The sequence below is a fragment of the Hibiscus syriacus genome, unplaced genomic scaffold, assembly GCF_006381635.1.
Source record: "Hibiscus syriacus cultivar Baekdansim isolate YM2019G1 unplaced genomic scaffold, ASM638163v2 tig00006666_pilon, whole genome shotgun sequence".
Classification (NCBI taxonomy): Eukaryota; Viridiplantae; Streptophyta; class Magnoliopsida; order Malvales; family Malvaceae; genus Hibiscus; species Hibiscus syriacus.
Genome location: NW_024062106.1, coordinates 725729 through 749787, shown reverse-complemented (window position 1 = coordinate 749787; position 24059 = coordinate 725729). Strand labels below are relative to the sequence as shown.

The 24059-nt window shown below is 34.8% G+C and overlaps 1 long non-coding RNA gene and 1 pseudogene across 1 annotated transcript; both read right to left on the bottom strand.

Moving 5' to 3' along the window:
- Positions 1-3278: 3278 nt before the first annotated feature.
- Positions 3279-5043, bottom strand: LOC120200934. Its single transcript, XR_005523614.1, has 3 exons — positions 5008-5043; positions 3555-3952; positions 3279-3405 (listed from the first exon to the last, which is right to left on the bottom strand). It is a non-coding gene; the product is annotated as an uncharacterized LOC120200934 (long non-coding RNA).
- A 1289-nt stretch (positions 5044-6332) lies between these two features.
- LOC120200944 lies at positions 6333-7999 on the bottom strand (annotated as a pseudogene).
- Positions 8000-24059: the final 16060 nt, after the last annotated feature.

Here is a 24059-nt window from a genome sequence, read left to right as displayed (position 1 = left end):
TCTCTCAAATCTTACTTTTGTAATTTTTTGTTCATCATGAGTAACACGCTGAATCTTCCGTCGGGGAAACCTTGAAGTCGTGAGAGTGATCGAACACACTCGAAACAAAAGACATTTGGGATCACTACGATTTATGTGAGATGTCAAATGGCTCGAGGAGGGCGCGTTGTAAACTTTGTCTAAAGTTTCTTGCATCGGAAGGAACACAACGTTGAAGAACCATTTGACAAAATCATGCAAGGCACTTCGCTCAAGATCAGATCCTAGTCAATCGAATCTTACACCGCAAGGTGGTGTTTTTGTTACGACAACGAAAAATTACGAGAAGCGTTTACAAAGTTCGTGATTACAAAAGCATTGCCGTTCGACCACTTTGATGATGAAGATTTCACGATAACAATTCAACAACTAATGCACCCACGTTATACTCAAGTAAATCGTACTACCTTAGAAGAGATGCTATAAAAATGTGGCGTACGGCGAGGGAAAAATGATTTTAGGATTCCAAGAACACCGTTATGGTGTGTCGCTTACATGTGACGTTTGGAGTTCCCCTCATAATACGGAAATTCTTTTTTTAGCCGTTACGTCACATTGGTAGATCAAGATAATTGGCAAATGATGAAAAGAACAATTGCGTTTGAATTATTCGGTGAGCCGCATACCGGTACTAATTTATTTACACTTTTAAAAAGGGTAATTTGTCTTTATAAATTAGAAAATAAAGTTTTTTCTATATCATTTGATAATGCATCGAATAATACAAACGCGGTTCCAAGATTGAAAATATTACTTTCACCGATTTTAGACGGTGCGTTTTTTCATACCCGTTGCGTTGCACACATAATTAATTATCGTGCAAGCCGGTTTGGAGGTATTGAGCCGATTAGATTAGAATTTAAAACATGATAAAATCGGTTCTTTGTAACAACAGCAAAACTAAATGAAACGATTTTGTAAGTCCGTTAATAAAAAAAGCTTTGGGTCCTAATTTGGATTGTCCAACTCGTTGGAACTCAACTTGGATGATGATGCATACTGCCTTAGGCAAAGAGAAATATTGCAAACATTTCACGATCGGCTTTTCGAGAGGGGTCAGTTCCAAACATTTATCTGGATTCGAGTTGGGAAACTATAGCCAAAATAACCGATTTGCCCAGAGGTTTTTAAGCAACAAGGTTTTTAACTAGCGTGGTTCTCGAGTCCCATGGAGGACTTTCATATTTGGAGGCTACCTAAGGAAGCTGTTTAACTTGTGGGGGCAGCCTACTATTACCTCCCCTTACCCCATCCCCAAACGTTTAAATGTTGGTGGGGTTAAAACACTAATTGAACAAATTGCGTTTGCTTTTAATCTAACCGATGATGAACCCAACTTTGTCCAAAACCAATAAATTATTTTAACAAATGTTTTGAGACATGTTTGCAATTTATTTAACTAAATACGGATCAAGTAGTGTAATACACGATCAAATGAAATGAATGCGGAATCATCTAGTAGACGTCCAAGTAACATAAATTTGAATCTTTTTAACACTCTTGTAAATTCCCAATCCAAACGATCACGTACTACCACCCCAAGTAGCGAGTTGGGAAACATGTCATGCGATTTTCTATCAAAAATGACATTTGAAGAGTTTGAAAGTTTAGATATTTTAGCTTGGTGGAAAGAAAAGAAGCACAATTTCGATTCTAGCCGCCATGGCCCGTGATTTACTAACCGTCCAAGCTTCTACGGTAGCTTCGGAATCCGCTTTTTCTGTTAGTGGCAGGGTTATATCGCAACGATCAAGACTAAGTCCCGAGTCGGTGGAAGTATGCATTGTTTAAAGGATTATTTGGATGGAGCGGCTCGTAAGCAACATATCACCACCCTAGAAGATGCAATTGATACCGATTTGGAAGCAAACTTACACATTGAAGAAGTCGAACTTGGAATATCCCCTCCAAACGAAGAAGGCGAAGATGAAAGAAGATGGCAATGTAGTTTATTTATAACTTTATTTCAATTATCGTAAACTTTGTTTCAATTATCGAACTTGAAGTTTTTAAGTATTTGAATTTATCGAACTTGGAAGTTTTTAAGTATTTGAATTTATCAAACTTGGAAGTATTTAAGTATTTCAATTATGTTGAGTTAATTAAGTATTTCAATTAAGTATTTGAATTTATCGAACTTGAGGTTTGATGCTTTCTCTTTGATTCTCTCTTGATTCTAGTTGCTTGATGTTTCTTGTCTTTGATCATGGCTTCTAAGCTTGCTTAAATACCCTTGAATCACTTCTGAACGTTAGTGATAATTAATGAAGATAATATAGCCGTTTAAGTGTGAAAACATTTAATAAAAATGCTTGGAGCGTGGGGGAATCGGTACCCTCTCATAGGAATCGGTTTCCTCTCATAGGGAATCGGTTCCCTAAGTGTAAAATTCAAATATTTCGACCGTTGAATAGGGGGAATCGGTACCCCCTATGGGGGAATCGGTTCCCTCCGAGCATTCTAGAAATCTCGGAGCCAAACCATTCAGTGAGGAATCGGTACCCCCTTGGGAGGAATCGATTCCCTATGAGCAATCTGTAATATTAAAATCGGTTTTTTTATAACCGGTTTTTTAAAAAAACCGGTTTTTTAAAACCGAAACCGGTTACACCAGTTAGGATATCCGGCCCCCCAAACCGGTTAAAAACCGAACCGGTTATTTTATAAACCGGTTTTTTTCTATGAGAAAAACCGGATCGGATAAAAACCGATCCGGATCGGATTGAAATCCGACAAATGTTTCATCTCTACATACAAGTATGGTACATTATATTTTGATAATTTGACACCATATAATTTACCGTGTTTATGCATTAAATATAAATCTTTATATTATACACTAACATCCATTAAATTTTGGGCAATCAAGTTTGATTTTTGTCAACTTCAAATATTTTTAAAATTTGAATTTAAAAAAGTACAAATGTTATGGAAGAAACATCCGAATAACCTGAAAGAAATAATAGATGGGGTCAGTCAACCATTCAAGAAACATGTGGGATCACCTTCCAACATGATGAACACCTTTCATGCACTAAATTCCCAGATCATATGATACATCCAACAAATACGGAACATATAAGATCATCTTTCAACTATTTTAAGCCACTGCTCACTGCATTTCGTATCATATCTAAAAAATTCAGCACCATGGGCACTAGTTTTGACTACAAACCCACTCGCATGCTAAACCTCAGTTTCTGCTTCCTGCAGGAACCTAAAACATTTAACCATAGAATTGCGCCATGGCTCTCCACCACCACCACTTGCTGCTTTAGCTGTTGGAATCCAATTAGTTTTAGTTTCTTCTCTCTGGAAGTACAACCCCATCGCACTTGCCGCAACCTCTCCTATCTCACAGAGGGTCTGAAATGCCATTTCCCAGAATTAGATTACATATAATTCAATATTAGTCTCAAGAATCTTGCTTTTGATCATCATTTCTAGCTTATTCTATTCAATCAAGCCACGATCTGCTAACTACATTGGCTTTAAACTGGCAAGAGAATGAATACCTGCAGATCCTCATTTATAGCTTGATTAAACGGGCTTGGCTTCTTTGGCCAACTATAATAGAAGTTGGCAAGTCTGCAGCACGAACCAGGTGAAGAAAGCAGGCCAGAGGCTCGTAATGAATTTGCAAAGATGGAGGTGGCTTCTGGGTTTTGGAAGCAATGGCTCGACTTACATCAGTCTTAGGGCCTACTTGGATACCATAAAGAGGAAACTTTCCACTATTTGTTGTCATCAATCTACCTTCCAACTTAAGCTTTGATGCCGGTACAAGAAAAGGGGCTATGATAGTGGGTACAGTAGATGATATGTGCTCTGCATCCACAATTTTTGTCAGAACTGAATATATAACCCGAGACAGTGCTGGTGGCTCCAAACGATCTATCATTACCATAGTTGCCTGCAAGCAAGATAAACAAAGGATAAAATTACATAAATATGCACTTCACGCCATGTAGCCAGCAAGCAAGATAAACAACATAAATATGCACCTCACACCATGTATCGTAGGAAAGAAAATGGATATGAAGAAAAAAAATTGATTCAGTACGTTTGGTACAGTTTCAATTAAAATTGCTAATTTATGTTGAATGAGTACAGAATAAAAATGCTCTCATTTCCCTCGCTCTTATTTCTATTCCTCCTAAACAATGACGGGTGGAAAGAACGTTGTTTGTCCTTCCACTCCTTATCGTTCCTTACTCTTTCCCTCCTACCAAAGACAGTATTAAAGTCATTGTTCTAGTTATTGCTCATAAACCCAGACGTTAGAAATTCAGTGGATTGATACACCCATCCTTAAGACAAATGGCGCCAAGATCGTTGTTTCTCAAGGATGATTGCTTAACCACTAAGATTGCCAAATACACAAAACCAACACAAAGAAGGCTTAAAAAGAAAGTGATGCAAACTACCATTCGATTCACTCGTTAAATCAATTTCTATCATAAGTTTAGATTATTTCTACTGTTCTGCAATTCCTTAAACGACATTCTTCGTCCCTTAGTCAATAAAGCTCCAAAATTCCATTCCATTTCCTTCTTTTAAAAAACAAAATAAGATCAAAACTTATGAATATACATGACAGGCAACTAAGAACACATCAATCCAGTGGGAAAACATTTCTAAATTAGCCACAAGGGAAAATCCAAAGGTCAAACTTAATTCAACACGAAAATATCATGTTTGAATATGCAGATGGCGAGCGTTCACTAGTGAAAGAGGGTTCCATTAAGCTCACTTACCAATGGGCTTTTAACCTTTTAGATAACTAAATAACAATACCACAGCAGGCAGTCCTCTTATTTTATCAGGAACCAAACACTCAAAAAAATGGAGTAACTCTATAGGTTCCTCATTTACAAACAAATCCACAAAACTATATCCACCAACGAAAATAACTGTAATTTAAATAAATGGGTTTCGATATTAATGGCTAAAGGAAGGAAACAGTACCTTCAAATCGTCTTTCTCTCTCAATTGAGTAACAGCCATTCAATTTTACATCCCCCAATTCCAAGTTCAATACCTCTGAGCTGAAACAATATAAACAATGAAAATGCAACAATCTGAATCAGAGCTTTTAATAAAAATCAACCAAAGAGGGACTGAGAAAGAGAGAGGGGACTCACACTTTATTATAAGGCTGTGGAGTAGGTTCAGAACTCGGGCGATGGCATTTCCGAACCCATCTTCGTCCTGATAAATGAAGAACACATTCGAATCTACCTTTAATCTCCATAATTTCCACTATGGCTTTCTTCGCTGTTTTGAGAGAGAGTGATTCCAGATTTTCCTTTAGATCCATGGAAACGACGCTAGTTCGTTCCTTCCAGCAGTTTTTCTTGGAGAACAATAAAATAAAAAGGGGAATTCGTTTTGATACCCTGCACCCTTTCTTTCTGAGTTAACTGCATAATATGTCCTTAAAGTATGACTCATATTTTGAACTGGTCCCCTAAAATTTTAAATATTTCAATTTCATCCCTAAACTATTATTATAATTCTAAATTAGTCATCAAACATTTGAACATTTCAATTACATCCCAAACTATGGCATTGATTCTAAATTAGTCCCAAACTTTTTGAACATTCCAATTTTATCCCAAACAATACGTATATACTAATCACATTCATTGTTAATAAATTTTTAGGTTAAGTTATATTATTATTGTTTAAAAAATCAAAATTTAGGTTAAATTATTGTTGAAACTAATTCCATATTTGGATGAATTTGGGGATGAAATTGGAATATTTAAAAGTTTGGGGACTAAATTTGAAAGAGGGTCATATTTTAGGGATAAAATTAGAATGTTCAAAAGTTTAAGGGTTAATTTATAATGAGTCATAGTTTGGGATGAAATTGGAATGTTCAAAGTTTATGAATCAATTTAAAAAGAGAGTCATAGTTTAGGGACATATGCTGCAATTAACTCTTTCTTTCTATTCAATTTTCAAACAGTTGTGGTAGGATCCTTTTTATCATTCACGTTTTGTTGTATAATCAGTCAATTATGATCAAATTCTCATTTCTATTTTTGATTTGTTAGATTAATCTTGTAAATGTATGCTTTTTTTTAATTAAACATTTTGCTTCTTGGACGTTTCACAAGATGAAGCATATAAAGAAATGTTATTGATATGAACAAAAATAATATATACAACAATTATTGTAAGATGAAGTATATAATTTACAGTATTTTGAACATTATACAAGCATGAAATTACCTGTAATGTATTTCTTTTTGTAAAACGGAAACTGCAATTAAAAAAAACTTTCAATATTTTTCACTCAATCTTCCAGGCATAAAGAAATAGGCTGAACTCCGATGCGGTGTCGACACCTAGTGTAGAATAATACTTGCTTGCAGTGTCGCTGTCTCCTCCACCGTGGCCACTTCCTTCTTTGTCACTCTCTGCTTCAGCCGTCACCGGCTTGAATATAAACACACCGTGGCCTGTTCCGAGGCTGTTGAACAACCAGTCATGGACATCCCCACATGACTTGAACCGGTTGTTATCCACCAAGACGGTCTGGTTCCCTCTGAATTTCCATTGCAAATTCTTGACGTGAATCAAAACTACCCCATCCATGCTAATCCACATTTCTGGGTCTTTCATTCCGGTTATTGAACTCTCAACAACAATGTCATGTTCTCTGCTATTGTCCTCGAATCTAGCTCGGGTCGCGAAGCTTTTCTTGGCGAGCACGTTTTCCTTCTTGAAATCAAGAGGTTCAACCAAAGCCGGTCCGCTTTCGTTCTCTTGTATGCTTTTTCTTGTAATCCCCCAATAACAAAACCACCTCCTCGTCGGCAACAAGCGAGACGTAATAATCCGAGACGGGTTCGGGGCCGCCGGTGAATTTAGCGGAATAAAGATCCCAGTAAACGTCCACTTGGCTCCCTTCAACCTCAAAGGATTTATACCCTTTTTTGCTCCAGAAATGCCAAGGCTTAAGATCGATCTTGCACGAGTACTGGAAATTCCCTTGCGTTTTTCCATGATGCTGAGAGAATGGTTCATAGCGTTCTTGCACCATAGAACCTTGATGTTCCGATAATAGTCTACTACATTCGTTTGGTACACCAACGTGACGGTGGTCTGAGCGTTTTTATTGCTCGTAGGGCTTGGTTCTTCGGTTATTCTTTCTGCATAATACGCCGAGCCTGAAACTGACTGCTCTCACGGAAATGAAATGCCATTTGTAAATGCAATTTTTATTTTCATGCAAAGCCTTAATGATTCAATTCTACTGCATCTGGTCTGATCTTATCGTGAAAATATTTCCCAGGATTGTACATATAAGTTGTTTATAATCCTATCTAATAACGTTACCTTGTGTTGGAAAGTTTCATGGGATTAAAGGGAGCTGAGATCTTAGCTTCTGGCCAATGGGATAGAAAAATAAAAAGTGGTGCCAAAACAAATTGCAGAAGGGAAATCCGTGAGCAGTCTGGTTTGTTTTGAGCAGAAATTGTCATTATTTTTCTGGGAAAGAGACAGAATGAAAGAACAGACAGGGAACCTTGTCCTTCCATGGAGTGAAAATCTCCATTCAAAGGTTGTAAGCCAAAAATGGTGTCCGAAACAAGGGGACGAGGACAATGGCCTCAAAACCAATTTGCTATATTTACTCCAAGTTTGCCCCGCCCTTTTTTTCAAAGGGAATTACACCATTGTATCTTAACCGAAAGGAATTTTCCTAACTGTCTCGGTCCAAATATCAGAAAGGTCATGATCAACAACATAGTCAATTAATGTAACAATGACCAGCAACAATTATCCAGAGTTCAGCAAAGAACTCCGAGGGAACCTCCATGGTTCTTCGTTCGGTATGTAAGCGATATCGACCTGCCTGACTCCTCGGATGCCAACTAGGAAGGGTCAACACTAATCGACAGCATCCATAGTTGGCATGCAGGGAGCCAGGCAGAATCAATGACATACCCTAAACTCTAAATTTTAAAATTAAACTTAGGGTTTTGTAGCTTCATTTTATTCCAAACTGTGACAGAATTATCAGTACACGATCAAAGACAGTTGGAATATTTTTTGTGTGAGTGAGAAGAAAATTCCGTACAAGAAATAACTTACAGTTCAATCATTGGTTGATGACTCCACAACTGGTGCAGAGACATGTTTCGGGGAAATTTAAGCTCATCGACCTCCCTCTGGTTTTTACAGCTCTCTATATCTATCAACCCATAACTGCATGTATATATATGCGTGTGTGTGTGTGATTTAAAGAAGTGTCAGAGTGTGCTATGGAAAGAGACAAGGAAAAGTACATGGAGGTAATAAGAGAGGAGAAAAGACTACGAAGAGGTCGGCATAACATTGGACTTTTGTTTAACTATAATTAAAAACCATGTACTTAAATGCCAAGGTCATAGCATGAGACAATTTGACAGCCTCGCTAACATGGGTGGTTTGACGGATTATTTGACAGTCCCTTTGGAATGAATATATATATATATTTTGATACCAAGGTTAGAGTGGAGCGTGGTAATAACGAGGAGTACGTTTATATATATATATTATATATTATTGATTATGTATTAAGCTTTCATTCGTTGTATAAATGATTCTGAACAAATAATAAGATTGTTTTTTAAAATGACATTCTTAATATTTGATAATAAAGATATAAGTAGGTCATATATTGCTTTTTAAAATGACATCTTAAAATATTGATAATAAAGTAAAATTAAACATTCTAAAATATTGGATAATAAAGTAAAATTATAAAATATCAAATATTATATAAAAAAAAGAGATAATAGCAAGAGTTTTCTTGATTGATGTAGAAGATAAAAAAATGAGGGAGAGAATTAATATTAAATTTAAAATTTTTTTAGGAGTGCATATATTTTTAATTAGTAAATTTTTTAAAAGTATAGTGGTCTCAAATTTAAACACGTGTCACAAAGTACACGTGTCACAAAGTACACGTGTTCAACCAACATATGTTGATTCAAGTGGTAAGCAACTTGATTTCGCTTAAGTAATGTCTCAGGTTCGAGTCATTGTGTATGCAAAAAATCTTTGTTGGGAGACTCACCCACCAAAATCAAATGTGCGACGTAGATCGATCAAATTAATTAAGGAAAATCCTTAGAACTGGGAGAGAGAAAAAACCCGTGTTCATAATCATATTTGCATGTTAAATTCTACATTGACGCCATAATCTTTGTTGCGGGACTAAGACGTTTCTAGGCTCATGTCTAGTAATGATTCAAAGGATTTGATTTTGGGTAATGTTAAATTCCTCATAACGGTTTTAACTTCAATTATTGGGCTATTGGCTGACTCTAACCCGCGATTTGCTAATGATCTCGGGTACTCGAACGATGAATATACTATCTTTTTATTAAATTAAAGTAATTATAATAATATATATTCAAAATATTTTATTATTTGACAATGATCGTTCAATTAATTTTATTGTAGTCATTGAAGCTCGAATTGAAACTTCTAACAATAACAACCATTTTTTTAATCAATAAGGTAATTTAGTTAGTGTACAATTAGTACACTCTTAATTAATTTTGTTTTCTAGGTTTTTATGCAAAGTGTTTTCCCACGTTACTACGTTAGTGTAATTAAAGCAACATGCAAAGGGAAACGAGTACAACAAAAATTGGATTTCATGCAATTAATTGTGGACTATAATTGATATGTAAATACATTGACAATATTGAAGTTTTCATAATGAAATTCTATTTTTATTATGTAAAGATAAAATAATTTATAATAATTGAAAAAAAGTTATATAACTTCAGTTAATATTAATATGATTATCGGAAAATATGACAAATATAAATGGATTCACAATATATTAGTTTTTCTCGTTTTTCTTTGACAAACAAAGAGAATTGAGGAAGAAAGGTAACTCATTCCATTAAATGCACTACAATTTATAAAACATCAGCACCACACACTAACTTCCAACTGTAAAGATGCTTAATAACAAATTAAAAACAATCTCCTAACCACATGTACATGTCACATCGCACAGATATCATACATTTAACGTGTATGAAAATATCCCATGCATTCAACCTGCATACATCACCATAGGATAACATTCACCCTACTTTATCATGTTTCAAAAGCCAAATCATCAACAACATTAAGCTTGTGTCGAAATTTCAAAAAATTAAGGCTTAGTGAGGCTTTGTAAAGCCATCCGCAAGTTGATGCGGACCAGGGACATAACAAACACACAAAGCTCTACTAGTAATCTTTTCACGAACAAAGTGAACATTGAGTTCAACATGCTTAGACCGAACATGTAGAACTAGATTAACACTCATGGCAACTGCACTTGTATTATCGCTCCAAATAACTGGAACATCCGGACAAACAACTTGCTTATCTCCAAATAGACCATATAACCATGTCACCTCAGAAATGACATCATCAACCCCTCAATACTCGGCTTCAGTAGTCGACTGAGACATCGATTTTTGTTTGCGTGAAGTCCAAGAAATAAGATTACCACCATGATAACGTATATCTAGAAATCAACCTACAATCATCCGAATTACTGGGCTAATCAGAATAAAAAAATTGCACGCAAACAAAGATCTGACATAAAAGCTCGAAAGACTAACCGTAGTCCAATGTACCACTCAAATATTGAAGTATTCGCTTCACCGCCAACCGATGTTCTTATCAAGAAGATGCATAGATTGAGCAACACATCCAACAATAAAGGAGACATCTGGTCTAGTGTGACTCAAATAAAGGAAAGCACCCACCACACTGCGATACAACTGAGGATCATCAAGGGGGAGTTCCAACATTACGTAAAAGTTTAGGAGTCGAAACCATAGTTGTTGGAACAGAGCGAGCACCCACCATATTGGCCTTTTCAAGTAACTCACGAATATATTTCCCTTGACTCAAGAACAAAACACCATCATGTCGTTCAACCTCTAGTCTAAGGAAGAAGTTTAACTCTCCATGGTCCTTCAATAAAAACTCATTACCAAGAGGGTTACAACCTCCTCAATCAACTCGTCAGACCCTCTTATGACAATAATGTCATCAATATACACCAAAACAATTATAAGTGGCCACCACCTTGCTGAATAAACAGGGAAGCATCAGCTTGAGTCCCTTTAAAACCAATACTCAACAGAAAATCTTGAAGTTTAGAATACCAACTGTAAAGATGCTTAATAACAAATTAAAAACAATCTCCTAACCACATGCACATGTCACATCGCACAAATATCATACATTTAACGTGTATGAAAATATCCCATGCATTCAACCTGCATACATCACCATAGGATAACATTCACCCTACTTTATCATGTTTCAAAAGCCAAACCATCAACAACATTAAGTGTAACATCCTCAATACCGGGTTAGTGACCAAATTATAAAGTTTCAGAAATTGATGATTAAGTAGAATAATGAATTAGTTCAATGATTTATCTGAAAATAAATCCTAAAAGTTGTTAATAATTATTAAAGGATTTAAGGGCAAAGTGGTCATTTGACTTGGAAAGGATAAGATAATGATATATGGGATAAGATTGAGAGAATTCTCCAGAAACTCTATTTTCTTCTTCTTCTTCCTCTCATCCCGTATCCCCAAGCTCAAAGGTGAGTCTTCTACTTAGTTAATTATTTGTTAAGTTTAAGATTGGGTTTTGATCATTAGATGATAACTAAGCTTATGGAAAGCTTAGGTTGTCCTAAAATCAAAAGATAAAGGAGATAGAGAAGATTAAAGATTAGTGGTTCTTGAATGAAATCTTGAAATAGAGGTTATAATAAGAATTGAAAGTTGGATTTGACTTGTCATCAATCTAAGTAAGAGATATGAAGTAATATAATTGGATTTGAAACATGTTGTAAAATTGATGTAATTATTGAATTACATATGAATATAGGATTTTGAGGTTTAAGATGAAATAAATGAGTATAGATTGGTTTATGTGTACTAGAGTTAAGAATGAAAAAGGGGATGAAACATGAAGGATTTAAGCCAAAAAATGATTTTCGGGTTCAAAAAGAGGATTATGGGCAAGTGCATCGATGCATATTCATTGTGTATCGATGCATCAAGGTTAAAACCCAGAAATTTGTTTGAAGGTGTATCGATGCACAGGTAGTGCATCGATGCATCCCAATAATAATACAACATCGAATGTATTTTATGCACCGATGCATACCCTTATTGAAAGAAGAAATTGACATTTATCTTAATCTAAAGAGTGAACCATTAGAGTATATTAGTTATAATACTAATATAGATCTATGTATGATTATGTAGATATAGAACGTGATCCCGTTCTAAATCAATTGAAGGATTAGAATAGAATCAAAGCAAAGCTAAGGTGAGTGCACATTATTTAGTATATGATGTTAAATGGAAAATAAGACTTATGATAAGTATATTCCAATAGTAAACGCATGAATTCATAGAGGTATGTGTTTGTTATGATTTATATGTGTGCATGAGTATATGTGTTATTGATATGATTCTATGATCATAGGATGTAAACTATGTGATAAGTGAAAAGTGACATATATGTGATAAATGAATGATATGAATAATGATAACAAAGTATGGTTGATATAGGGTAATATAAGAATAGCTCATAGGTTATATGATAAAGATGGAACCATATAGGAACATTAGTTGAGTACTTGATAATAAGTCATAAGGTTATATGCATAGGTAATATAAGTTATAAGATGAGAATATATATGAATATCAAATAAGTTATGAGATAAGTTATATGAAATTGATATATAGGCTAAATGAAAGTATACACATAAATAAATATATAGTTTATATGTTATTTTATATGCTATGGGATATAACCATGAACATATGTGATGTGATATAGGTTATGAGAAATGACCCATGTGACTAAGTGTGAATTGATATAAGTATGTGATATGAAGTTATGGGTATATGTGTTATATGTTACATGATATGACATGCAAGTTACATGAACAAATGAGAAATGATATAAGTCATATGAAACGATCTACGTGAATACATGCACTTGTGATACATGTGATATGATATGAGATATATGGTTACACATACATGTGGTATGTGACAGAAGAGAAATAACAAGTGATATGAAATGTTATAAATGATAATTCCCATGTTATGTGATATGAGAGCTAGGGGTATAGTTGGCATGCTAAGAGTCGAGGGTATACCTATGTTCTACGGAATATATGGACAGAATTACCTATGTCTTTTGAGACATATGGACAGTATACCTATGTTCTACGGAACATATGGACAGAATTACCTATGTCTTTTGAGACATATGGACAGTATACCTATGTTCTAAGGAACATATGGATAGTTTACCTAGGTTCATCGGAACCTATAGACAGTTACCGAGGATCTTTATGACCTCTGGATAGGTCCTTCGGGACATTTATATGAGCTATGGTGACAGCATATGTGTGCACAACCTCAATGTACTCACATACCTTAAGTTCTCACCAGTGTACATGGGCTACTAAAGAGATTAAACAAACATACTGAATGTGATATGTATACTATGGGTTTATAAATGGTTATCAAAAGTAAGTGGTTTGAAATGTGTTACATGAACCATATGATGTTATATATTTTATATGCCTCACTAAGTCATTGACTTAGCGTGTGATTGTTTCACACATAGGTTTGGAAATCGAAAAGAGAAGTAAAGTGGAACAAGACATGTCAGTTCTCCTTATAGAATGTCAGATCAGAAGAGAGGTGAATAATATATATTTTTGTATATAAAGTTCTAGTTGGCATGTAATCAAAAGAATATATTGTATAAGCTCTGAATAGTTCTGTAAATGTTTTGAATAAGTTAAATGTTACAAAAGTTTTTTAAATTACTCACTATTTTATACAAGTAAATGTTTTGAAAAGTCAATGTGACACCTCGAACTCGATTCCAGGTCGGGTACGGGTTGGGGGTGTTACATTTAATGGTATCAGAGCTACGGTTTAGCCGATTCTAGGCTTAAATCGAAGTCAGAAGTGTTTTAAAAAGTGTACATGCCAACTCAAAGTGAAAAATTCTGATCTGATAGTGTAAGGAGTATGTGTCTTGCTAATAAAAAAATAGATTATTATGTGATAATAGAAGTATGATAATAAGAGCTTCGAAAGAAGTGAAAGGTAATAAACCTGAAGGTAATAGCATTCACCTGCCCTGGCCGGGCAGGGAGAAGAGCGAACACCTCAGGAAATGCCTGTATAAAATTTGGGAAATTATTCTTCATGTTGAAGAATGTTCTGATGTGTTTTCAATTTATACTTCTTTAACTCATAAAATGAATGTATCAAATTAGTTGATAAAGTTGCGAGCACCCAAGTTCAAGGGTGGATTTGAGGAAGGTTATATTGTTATAGACCTTTGGTTGAATGATATGATAGAAGGTTTTCATTTCTTCAAAGTGGAGATGTTGAATTGAGTAGTTTTGTTACTACTTTGGTAAGTTAGAGTATGGTGGACAATTGTCACCATAAGAATGTTAAAAGATTAATAATGTGATTAGAATTGTATAAGAGTTCAAGAATAAGTGCATTGATGACCAGTTTATAAGACATATGAAACTGGAATACACGAGCTTGAAACAAGGGAATTACACCTTGTATAAGTATGATTATAAGTGTATTAAGCTAAGCAGAATTGCTGCTGAGTTAATTCCGACTGAAAATGATACATGTGATATTTTGTTAGGACTTGCGCCTTAAATTAAAAGAGTGTTACTGGTTTTGAATTTGTTATCGTTTCAAGAAATGGTTAATTGTGTTAAAGCTTTAAAGAGAAAAAGCTCAGAACGAAAAGTTTGGAGAAATAAAAACTCAGAATGATTAAGGGAACTAGTATTTCATAAATTACCACTACCAAAGAGAGATAGAGATTATGATTTTCAACTACAAACTTGATTGGAATTGGTGGTATTTCAAGATAAAAGATCAATTGGAGGAAAGTCAGACTCATTTAAGTAGTAGAGTCTGGTTCTGGATAATTGAATGAAAAGTTAAAGATATATATGAAAGTGGAGGAATGAATTCAAAGTTTTGCTAGAAATTATATAAAGTGAAGAATAAGAAGTATTTTAAATGGATCAAGGGATGTAGATACTGTTTTGCATTCTAGAAGGAAAAAGTTAGCGTTGGCTAACAAGAATATGTGATGGGAATATACTGGAAGTATAAGATTATAATATATTTCAGGATATGATAACCAAATATGAAATGAATCTGGATACAGTTGTATTTGAGTAAAACTGAGGATTGATAAGAAGAGTTTAAGAATGGGTATATCGATGATCAATTTATAAGACAAAGGAAGTCAGAACGTTTAGTTTGAATAACGAAAAGTACATGATGTATGAGAATGGAGGTGAAATTGACAAGTTAAATAAACGAATTTTAAGATAATTTCGATTTGAAAGGATGTATGTGTTTGGTTGATTAGGGTTTGTACCCTAGATTGAACATATGTTATTGACTAGCTGTCAGAGTAAAGGTGATAGAGTTATAAGATTGGAGGAAAAGATAAAGTTGAGTTAATCAATTATGATGTGAAACTGAATATAGTGGTGTATTCTAATTAGATAGCTATGATATAGAAAAGGAGATAAGTATTTGCATGGAATCTTAAGGAAGGAAAATACAAGTACAAGGAAATGATATAGAATGAAATTCTGTATAAGAAATGGGTTATCAAAGTTATGAGAATACAATTAAGATTAATATAAAGAGATGAGTATAGATGATAAGACAAGAGTATGAGAATATGAAAAGAAAGATATGATTTGTGTATAAGGAATAAATAAAGGAGAAATAGAATAAAGAAATGAAATGGATTAAGGTTATGAGTTACTGTGTTTATGATAAGTAACAGAAAATAAATGTATAAAGGAAAAAGACAATTGAAGAAATACAGGACGAAAAAAGTAAGTAAATGAGGTAACATGAGAACAATAGAAGATATGTTCTTATTGATTTGTTCAGTGAAATTCGAGGACGAATTTTCTTTAAAGGAGGGGAGATTTGTAACATCCTCAATACCGGGTTAGTGACCCAATTATAAAGTTTCAGAAATTGGTGATTAAAGTAGAAGAATGAATTAGTTCAATGATTTATCTGAAAATAAATCCTAAAAGTTGTTAGTAATTATTAAAGGATTTTAAGGGCAAAGTGGTCATTTGACTTGGAAAGGATAAGATAATGATATATATGGGATAAGATTGAGAGAATTCTCTATAAACTCTCTTTTCTTCTTCTTCTTCCTGTCATCCCGTATCTCCAAGCTCAAAGGTGAGTCTTCTACTTAGTTAATCATTTGTTAAGTTTAAGATTGGGTTTTGATCATTAGATGATAACTAAGCTTATGGAAAGCTTAGGTTGTCCTAAAATCAAAAGATAAAGGAGATAGAGAAGATTAAAGATTAGTGGTTCTTGAATGAAATCTTGAAATAGAGGTTATAATAAGAATTGAAAGTTGGATTTGACTTGTCATCAATCTAAGTAAGAGATATAAAAATATAATTGGATTTGAAACATGTTGCAAAATTGATGTAATTATTGAATTACATATGGAATATAGGATTTTGAGGTTTAAGATGAAATAAATGAGTATAGATTGGTTTAAGTATGTGTACTAGAGTTAAGAATGAAAAAGGGGATGAAACATGAAGGATTTAAGCCAAAATGAATGATTTTCGGGTTCAAAAAGAGGATTCTGGGCAGAGTGCATCGATGCATATTCATTGTGTATCGATGCATCAAGGTTAAAACCCAGAAATTTGTTTGAAGGTGTATCGATGCACAGGTAGTGCATCGATGCACTCTTTTAAAATAGAAACATCGAATGCAATTAGTGCATCGATGCATAAGGCATGCATCGATGCATCCCAATAATAATACAACATCGAATGTATTTTATGCACCGATGCATCAGTAGTGCATCGATGCATACCCTTATTGAAAGAAGAAATTGACATTTATCTTAATCTAAAGAGTGAACCATTAGAGTATATTAGTTATAATACTAATATAGATCTATGTATGATTATGTAGATATAGAACGTGATCCCGTTCTGAATCAATTGAAGGATTAGAATCGAATCAAAGCAAAGCTAAGGTGAGTGCACATTATTTAGTATATGATGTTAAATGGAAAATAAGACTTATGATAAGTCTATTTCCAATAGTAAAACGCATGAATTCATAGAGGTATGTGTTTGTTATGATTTATATGTGTGCATGAGTATATGTGTTATTGATATGATTTTATGATCATAGGATGTAAACTATGTGATAAGTGAAAAGTGACATATATATGATAAATGAATGATATGAATAATGAGATAAACAAAGTATGGTTGATATAGGGTAATATAAGAATAGCTCATAGGTTATATGATAAAGATGGAACCATATAGGAACATTAGTTGAGTACTTGATAATAAGTCATAAGGTTATATGCATAGGTAATATAAGTTATAAGATGAGAATATATATGAATATCAAATAAGTTATGAGATAAGTTATATGAAATTGATATATAGGCTAAATGAAAGTATACACATGAATAAATATATAAGTTTATATGTTATTTTATATGCTATGGGATATAACCATGAACATATGTGATGTGATATAGGTTATGAGAAATGACCCATGTGACTAAGTGTGAATTGATATAAGTATGTGATATGAAGTTATGGGTATGTGTTATATGTTACATGATATGACATGCAAGTTACATGAACAAATGAGAAATGATATAAGTCATATGAAACGATCTACGTGAATACATGCACTTGTGATACATGTGATATGATATGAGATATATGGTTACACATACATGTGGTATGTGACAGAAGAGAAATAACAAGTGATATGAAATGTTATAAATGATAATGCCCATGTTATGTGATATGAGAGCTAGGGGTATAGTTGGCATGCCAAGAGTCGAGGGTATACCTATGTTCTACGGAACATATGGACAGAATTACCTATGTCTTTTGAGACATATGGACAGTATACCTATGTTCTACGGAACATATGGACAGAATTACCTATGTCTTTTGAGACATATGGATAGTATACCTATGTTCTAAGGAACATATGGATAGTTTACCTAGGTTCATCGGAACCTATAGACAGTTACCGAGGATCTTTATGACCTCTGGATAGGTCCTTCAGGACATTTATATGAGCTGTGGTGACAACATATGCGTGCACAACCTCAATGTACTCACATACCTTAAGTTCTCACCAGTGTACATGGGCTAATAAAGAGATTAAACAAACATACTGAATGTGATATGTATACTATGGGTTTATAAATGGTTATCAAAAGTAAGTGGTTTGAAATGTGTTACATGAACCATATGATGTTATATGTTTATATGCCTCACTAAGTCATCGACTTAGCGTGTGATTGTTTCACACGTAGGTTTGGAAAGCGAAAAGAGAAGTAAAGAGGAACAAGACAGGTCAGTTCTCCTTATCGAATGTCAGATCATAAGAGAGGTGAATAATATATATTTTTGTATATAAAGTTCTAGTTGGCATGTAATCAAAAGAATATATTGTATAAGCTCTAAATAGTTCTGTAAATGTTTTGAATAAGTTAAATGTTACAAAAGTTTTTTAAATTACTCAATATTTTATACAAGTAAATGTTTTGAAAAGTCAATGTGACACCTCGAACTCGAATCCAGGTCGGGTACGGGTTGGGGGTGTTACATTAAGCTTGTGTCGAAATTTCAAAAAATTAAGGCTTAGTGAGAGGCTTTGTAAAGCCATCCGCAAGTTGATGCGGACCAGGGACATAACAAACACACAAAGCTCTACTAGCAATCTTTTCACGAACAAAGTGAACATTGAGTTCAACATGCTTAGACCGAACATGTAGAACTAGATTAACACTCATGGCAACTGCACTTGTATTATCACTCCAAATAACTGGAACATCCGGACAAACAACTTGCTTATCTCCAAATAGACCATATAACCATGTCACCTCAGAAATGACATCATCAACCCCTCAATACTCGGCTTCAGTAGTCGATCGAGACATCGATTTTTGTTTGCGTGAAGTCCAAGAAATAAGATTACCACCATGATAAACGTAATATCTAGAAATCAACCTACAATCATCCGAATTACTGGGCTAATCAGAATAAAAAATTGCACGCAAACAAAGATCTAACATAAAAGCTCTAAAGACTAACCGTAGTCCAATGTACCACTCAAATATTGAAGTATTCGCTTCACCACCAACCGATGTTTTTATCAAGGAAGATGCATATTGAGCAACACATCCAACAATAAAGGAGACATCTGGTCTAGTGTGACTCAAATAAAGGAAAGCACCCACCACACTGCGATACAACTGAGGATCATCAAGGGGGAGTTCCAACATTACGTAAAAGTTTAGGAGTCAAAACCATAGTTGTTGGAACAGAGCGAGCACCCACCATATTGGCCTTTTCAAGTAACTCACGAATATATTTCCCTTGACTCAAGAACAAAACACCATCATGTCGTTCAACCTCTAGTCCAAGGAAGAAGTTTAACTCTCCATGGTCCTTCAATAAAAACTCATTACCAAGAGAGGTTACAGCCTCCTCAATCAACTCGTCAGACCCTCTTATGAAAATAATGTCATCAACATACACCAAAATAATTATAAGTGGCCACCACCTTGCTGAATAAATAGGGAATCATCAGCTTGAGTCCCTTTAAAACCAATACTCAACAGAAAATCTTGAAGTTTAGAATACCAATTACGAAGAGCCTGCTCCAAACTATACAACGCCTTCTCCAACTTACACACAAGCTTGTCCTCATTCAAAGACTTTTGCTCAAAGCCCGAAGGTTGTACTTTAAAACGTCCCCAACAAATCTCCATTAAAAAAAGCATTATTGATATCAATTTTTCAAAACTTCCTACCATGTTGAACTGCCAAAGAAAGAACAACATTAATAGTAGATGACTTCACCACCAGACTGAATATATCTCAAAAATTATGTCCCGAAACTTGAGAAAAACCCTTTGCCACCAACTGCGCTTTATATCAAACAACTGAGCCATCCGGATTCTTTTAAATTCAAAATAACCACTTACAACCAATAGGAACCCGATCAATCGGTAATAAAACCAACTTACACATACCATTACTAACAAGAGCATTATATTTATCATGAACAACCTGCCACCAGTGTAGTGTAGCTAACGCTTGATGAATCGTAACTAGTTTAACCTCAGTTGTTAACTGTGTGTTATGATGGAAGGGAGATTAGGGTTTGTTAAGAAGGAATTGGGGATTACTCGAGGAAGGCAAATGGGGAAATATAGAAGAGCAAATAATTTATGTTTTAAATGTGGGGAAAAATTTGCTCTTTGACATTAGTGCAAGGTTAGACAGTTGAACAGTATGGAAGAAGAAGAAGACTCTGCTGATCAGGAATTGACAGAAGAAGAAATTGGAGAAGGGAATGATGTAGCCAAAGAAGCCTTGGAAATTTCTATCAATGCTATTACAGGGAATGTAGGGCACACTACCTTAAGAATTCAAGGGTTTATCAGAGGGAAACCACTTAATGTGCTGATTGATAGTGGCAGCATCCATAGTTTTGTGACACCTAAGTGGGCCAAAGAAGGAGTAGAACTAGTTCAAACTCAACCATTAGTTATTACAGTAGCTAATGGAGAAAAATTGTTCAGTACTGCCAGAAGCAATAAGGTGACTTGGTAGATGCAAGGCTATGAATTTTAGCATGATTTCAGAGTTTTGTCCTTAGGGGGCAGTGATATGGTACTGGGGGTGGACTGGATGGAAGAGTTTAGCCCTATAATGATGGATTTTAAGGCCAAAACAGTTAGTTTTGAAAAGGATGGACAGACTGTTCTAATTAAGGGACTCAGAAATTACAATTACTCAGACCAATTTCAGGAGAAAAATTTCAGAAGTTAGTTGCAAAAGATACTGAAGTGAATGGAGAAATTTATTTGTTAAATGCTGAAGTGGAGGAAAGCATAATTCCTCTATCTTTACAAGATTTATTAGAAGAGTTTAAGGAAGTGTTTAAGGAACCTGAGGGAATGCCTCCTAGCAGAAAACATGATCATGCTATTGTTCTTAAACAGGGAACACAACCAGTCAATCTAAGACCCTATAAATTTGCTCATCATCACAAGACTGAAGTGGAAAAATAGATTGCTCATATGTTATCCTCATCTATCATACAAGTAAGTAAGAGTCCTTTTGATTCTCCTTGTTTACTTATTAGAAAAAATGATGGAACTTGGAGGTTTTGTGTGGACTATAGGCAACTTAACTCTTATACAGTTAAGAATAAATTCCCTATTCCTATAGTAGAAGACTTATTAGATGAATTACATGGAGCTACATTCTTTTCCAAGATTGATTTGAGATCTGGTTATTGGAAAATTAGAATTAAAGATGGGGATGTTCATAAAACTGCTTTTAGAACTCATCAAGGGCATTATGAATTTAAAGTTATGCCTTTTGGCCTTACTAATGCCCCAACTACTTTTCAAGCTTTGATGAATGACTTGTTTGCAGCATATTGAGGAGGTTTGTTCTTGTGTTTTTGATGATATTTTGATTTACAGTCTTAGTATGACATAACATAAAAAACATTTAAGAGTGGTGCTGAAAATTCTGTTGAAAAACAAGTTGTATGCCAAGAAGAGTAAATGCTTTTTTGGCCAACAACAAGTAGAGTATTTGGGACATTTAATTTCAGCTAAAGGGGTAGCAACTGGTCCTGGAAAAATAAAAGCTATGCAACAGTGGCCTTTACCTAAAAATCTGAAAGCTTGAGAGGATTTTTGGGTTTGACAGGGTATTATAGAAAGTTTATCAAGGGGTATGGAGAATTTAGTAAACCTTTGACCAATATGTTAAAGAAGGATGGATTTCATTTGTCTACAGAAGCTAAATTAGCATTTGAAAAATTAAAAAGGGTTATGTGTGAAGCTCTAGTTTTGGCTTTACCCAATTTTGACCAGAATTGTTTTTTGGAAACTAATTCTAGTTCCAAAGAAATTGGGGTTGTTTTGTCTCAAGGAGAAAGGCCTATAGCTTATTTAAGTAAGGCTTTGGGACCAAAACATGCAGACCTTTCTATCTATGAAAAGGAATACTTGGTTATCCTAATGGCAGTATCACACTGGAGACATTATTTGGAGAGTGGTTCATTTGTCATTAAAACAGATCATGAGCCTCTAAAACACTTATTAGAGCAAAAGTTGACTACCACTATTCAGAAGAAAGGTCTTACTAAGTTATTAGGGTTGGATTATACAATTCAGTTCAGAAAAGGAAAAACAAACAAGGTGGCAGATGCACTTTCTAGACAACAAATAGATTCTGGTGAGTTTCTGTAAATGGGGGTTACTATTATCGTTCCTACTTGGATGCAAGATATTGAACAGGGTTATGAAGGAGACCTATTAGCTCAAGAGAAACTTCCTATTTTAGTTATTCAACCTGACAAGAGTGAGGATTGGAAGAGAAGGAAAGGAGTGCTATACTTTAAAGATAGAGTTTATGTGGGCAGCAAGGGAGATCTAAGGCAGAAAATTATTGTGGCTTCCCATGATTCACCACAAGGGGGTCATTCAGGCATTCAAGCTACTTATCAGAGGATTAAAGCTTATTTTTTTTGGCCAAAGATGAAGCTTATGATTCAGGAACATATACAACAATGTGAGGTATGTCAGAGAACTAAAATTGAGCACATTTCCAAGCCAGGGAAACTACAAACTATTCCAATTCCACACAATGCTTGGGAGGTTATAACAATGGACTTTATTGAAGGGTTGCCACCTTCAACAAAACACAACTGTATTTTGGTGGTGATTGATAAATTTACTAAGTATGCTAATTTTATGCCACTGTCACATCCCTACACAGTGGTGCAAGTGGCTAAGATATATTTGGATCAGGTTTATAAGCTTCATGGTCCTCCTAAGGTAGCTATTTCTGATAGAGACAAGTCTTTCACTAGTCTATTCTAGCAGGAGTTACTTAAGCAATTGGGGACAACTACACTTTTCAGTACTGCCTATCATCCAGAGACAGATGGGCAAACTGAGAGACTCAACCAATGCTTAGAACAATATCTCAGAAGTATGTGTTTTTTAAAACCTACATCTTGGTCTAAGTGGATAGCCCAGGCAGAGTGGTGGTATAACACTAATTATCACTCTGCTATTAAAATGACCCCATTTGAAGCCTTATATGGTTATAAGGGTCTTGTGTTAAACTGGTCAGGGGATTCGAGAGTGGATGCAGTTCAAACTATGATGCAAGACAGAGAGCAATTCAATGCTTTACTACGTGAACAACTCATGCAAGCTAGTAATAGAATGAAGTAGATTATTGATAAACATCTTACAGAAAGGGATTTTCAGGTGGGAGAGGAAGTTTACCTAAAATTACAGCCTTACAGACAGACATCACTCGCTCTAAGGAGAAACCTGAAGCTTGCTGCTCGATATTTCAGTCCCTACAAAATACAGAAAAAATTGGTCAGGTTGCATATCGACTGGAATTGCCACCAGAGTCAAAATTGCATCCAGTGTTTCATGTTAGCTTGTTGAAAAAGAAAATAGGGAAACAAGGACTTATCTCGCTGAATCCTCCAGAAACGTCTTCTGATGGGCAATTAAAGATTTACCCAGCCATTATCTTGAATTCACGAGAGATTACCAGACAAAACCAGCGGGTCATGCAGTTCCTTATACAATGGACAAATATGGGACCAGACGATGCCACTTGAGAAGACTACACGGTGTTGAAGAATCAGTTTCCTGATTTCGATCCTTGGGGATAAGGATCATCTGGTAGAGGGGGTATTATTATGATGGAAGGGAGATTAGGGTTTGATCAGAAGGAATTATGGATTACTCGAGGAAGGCAAATGGGGACAAATCGGCTGAAATTGGAAAATGAAATGG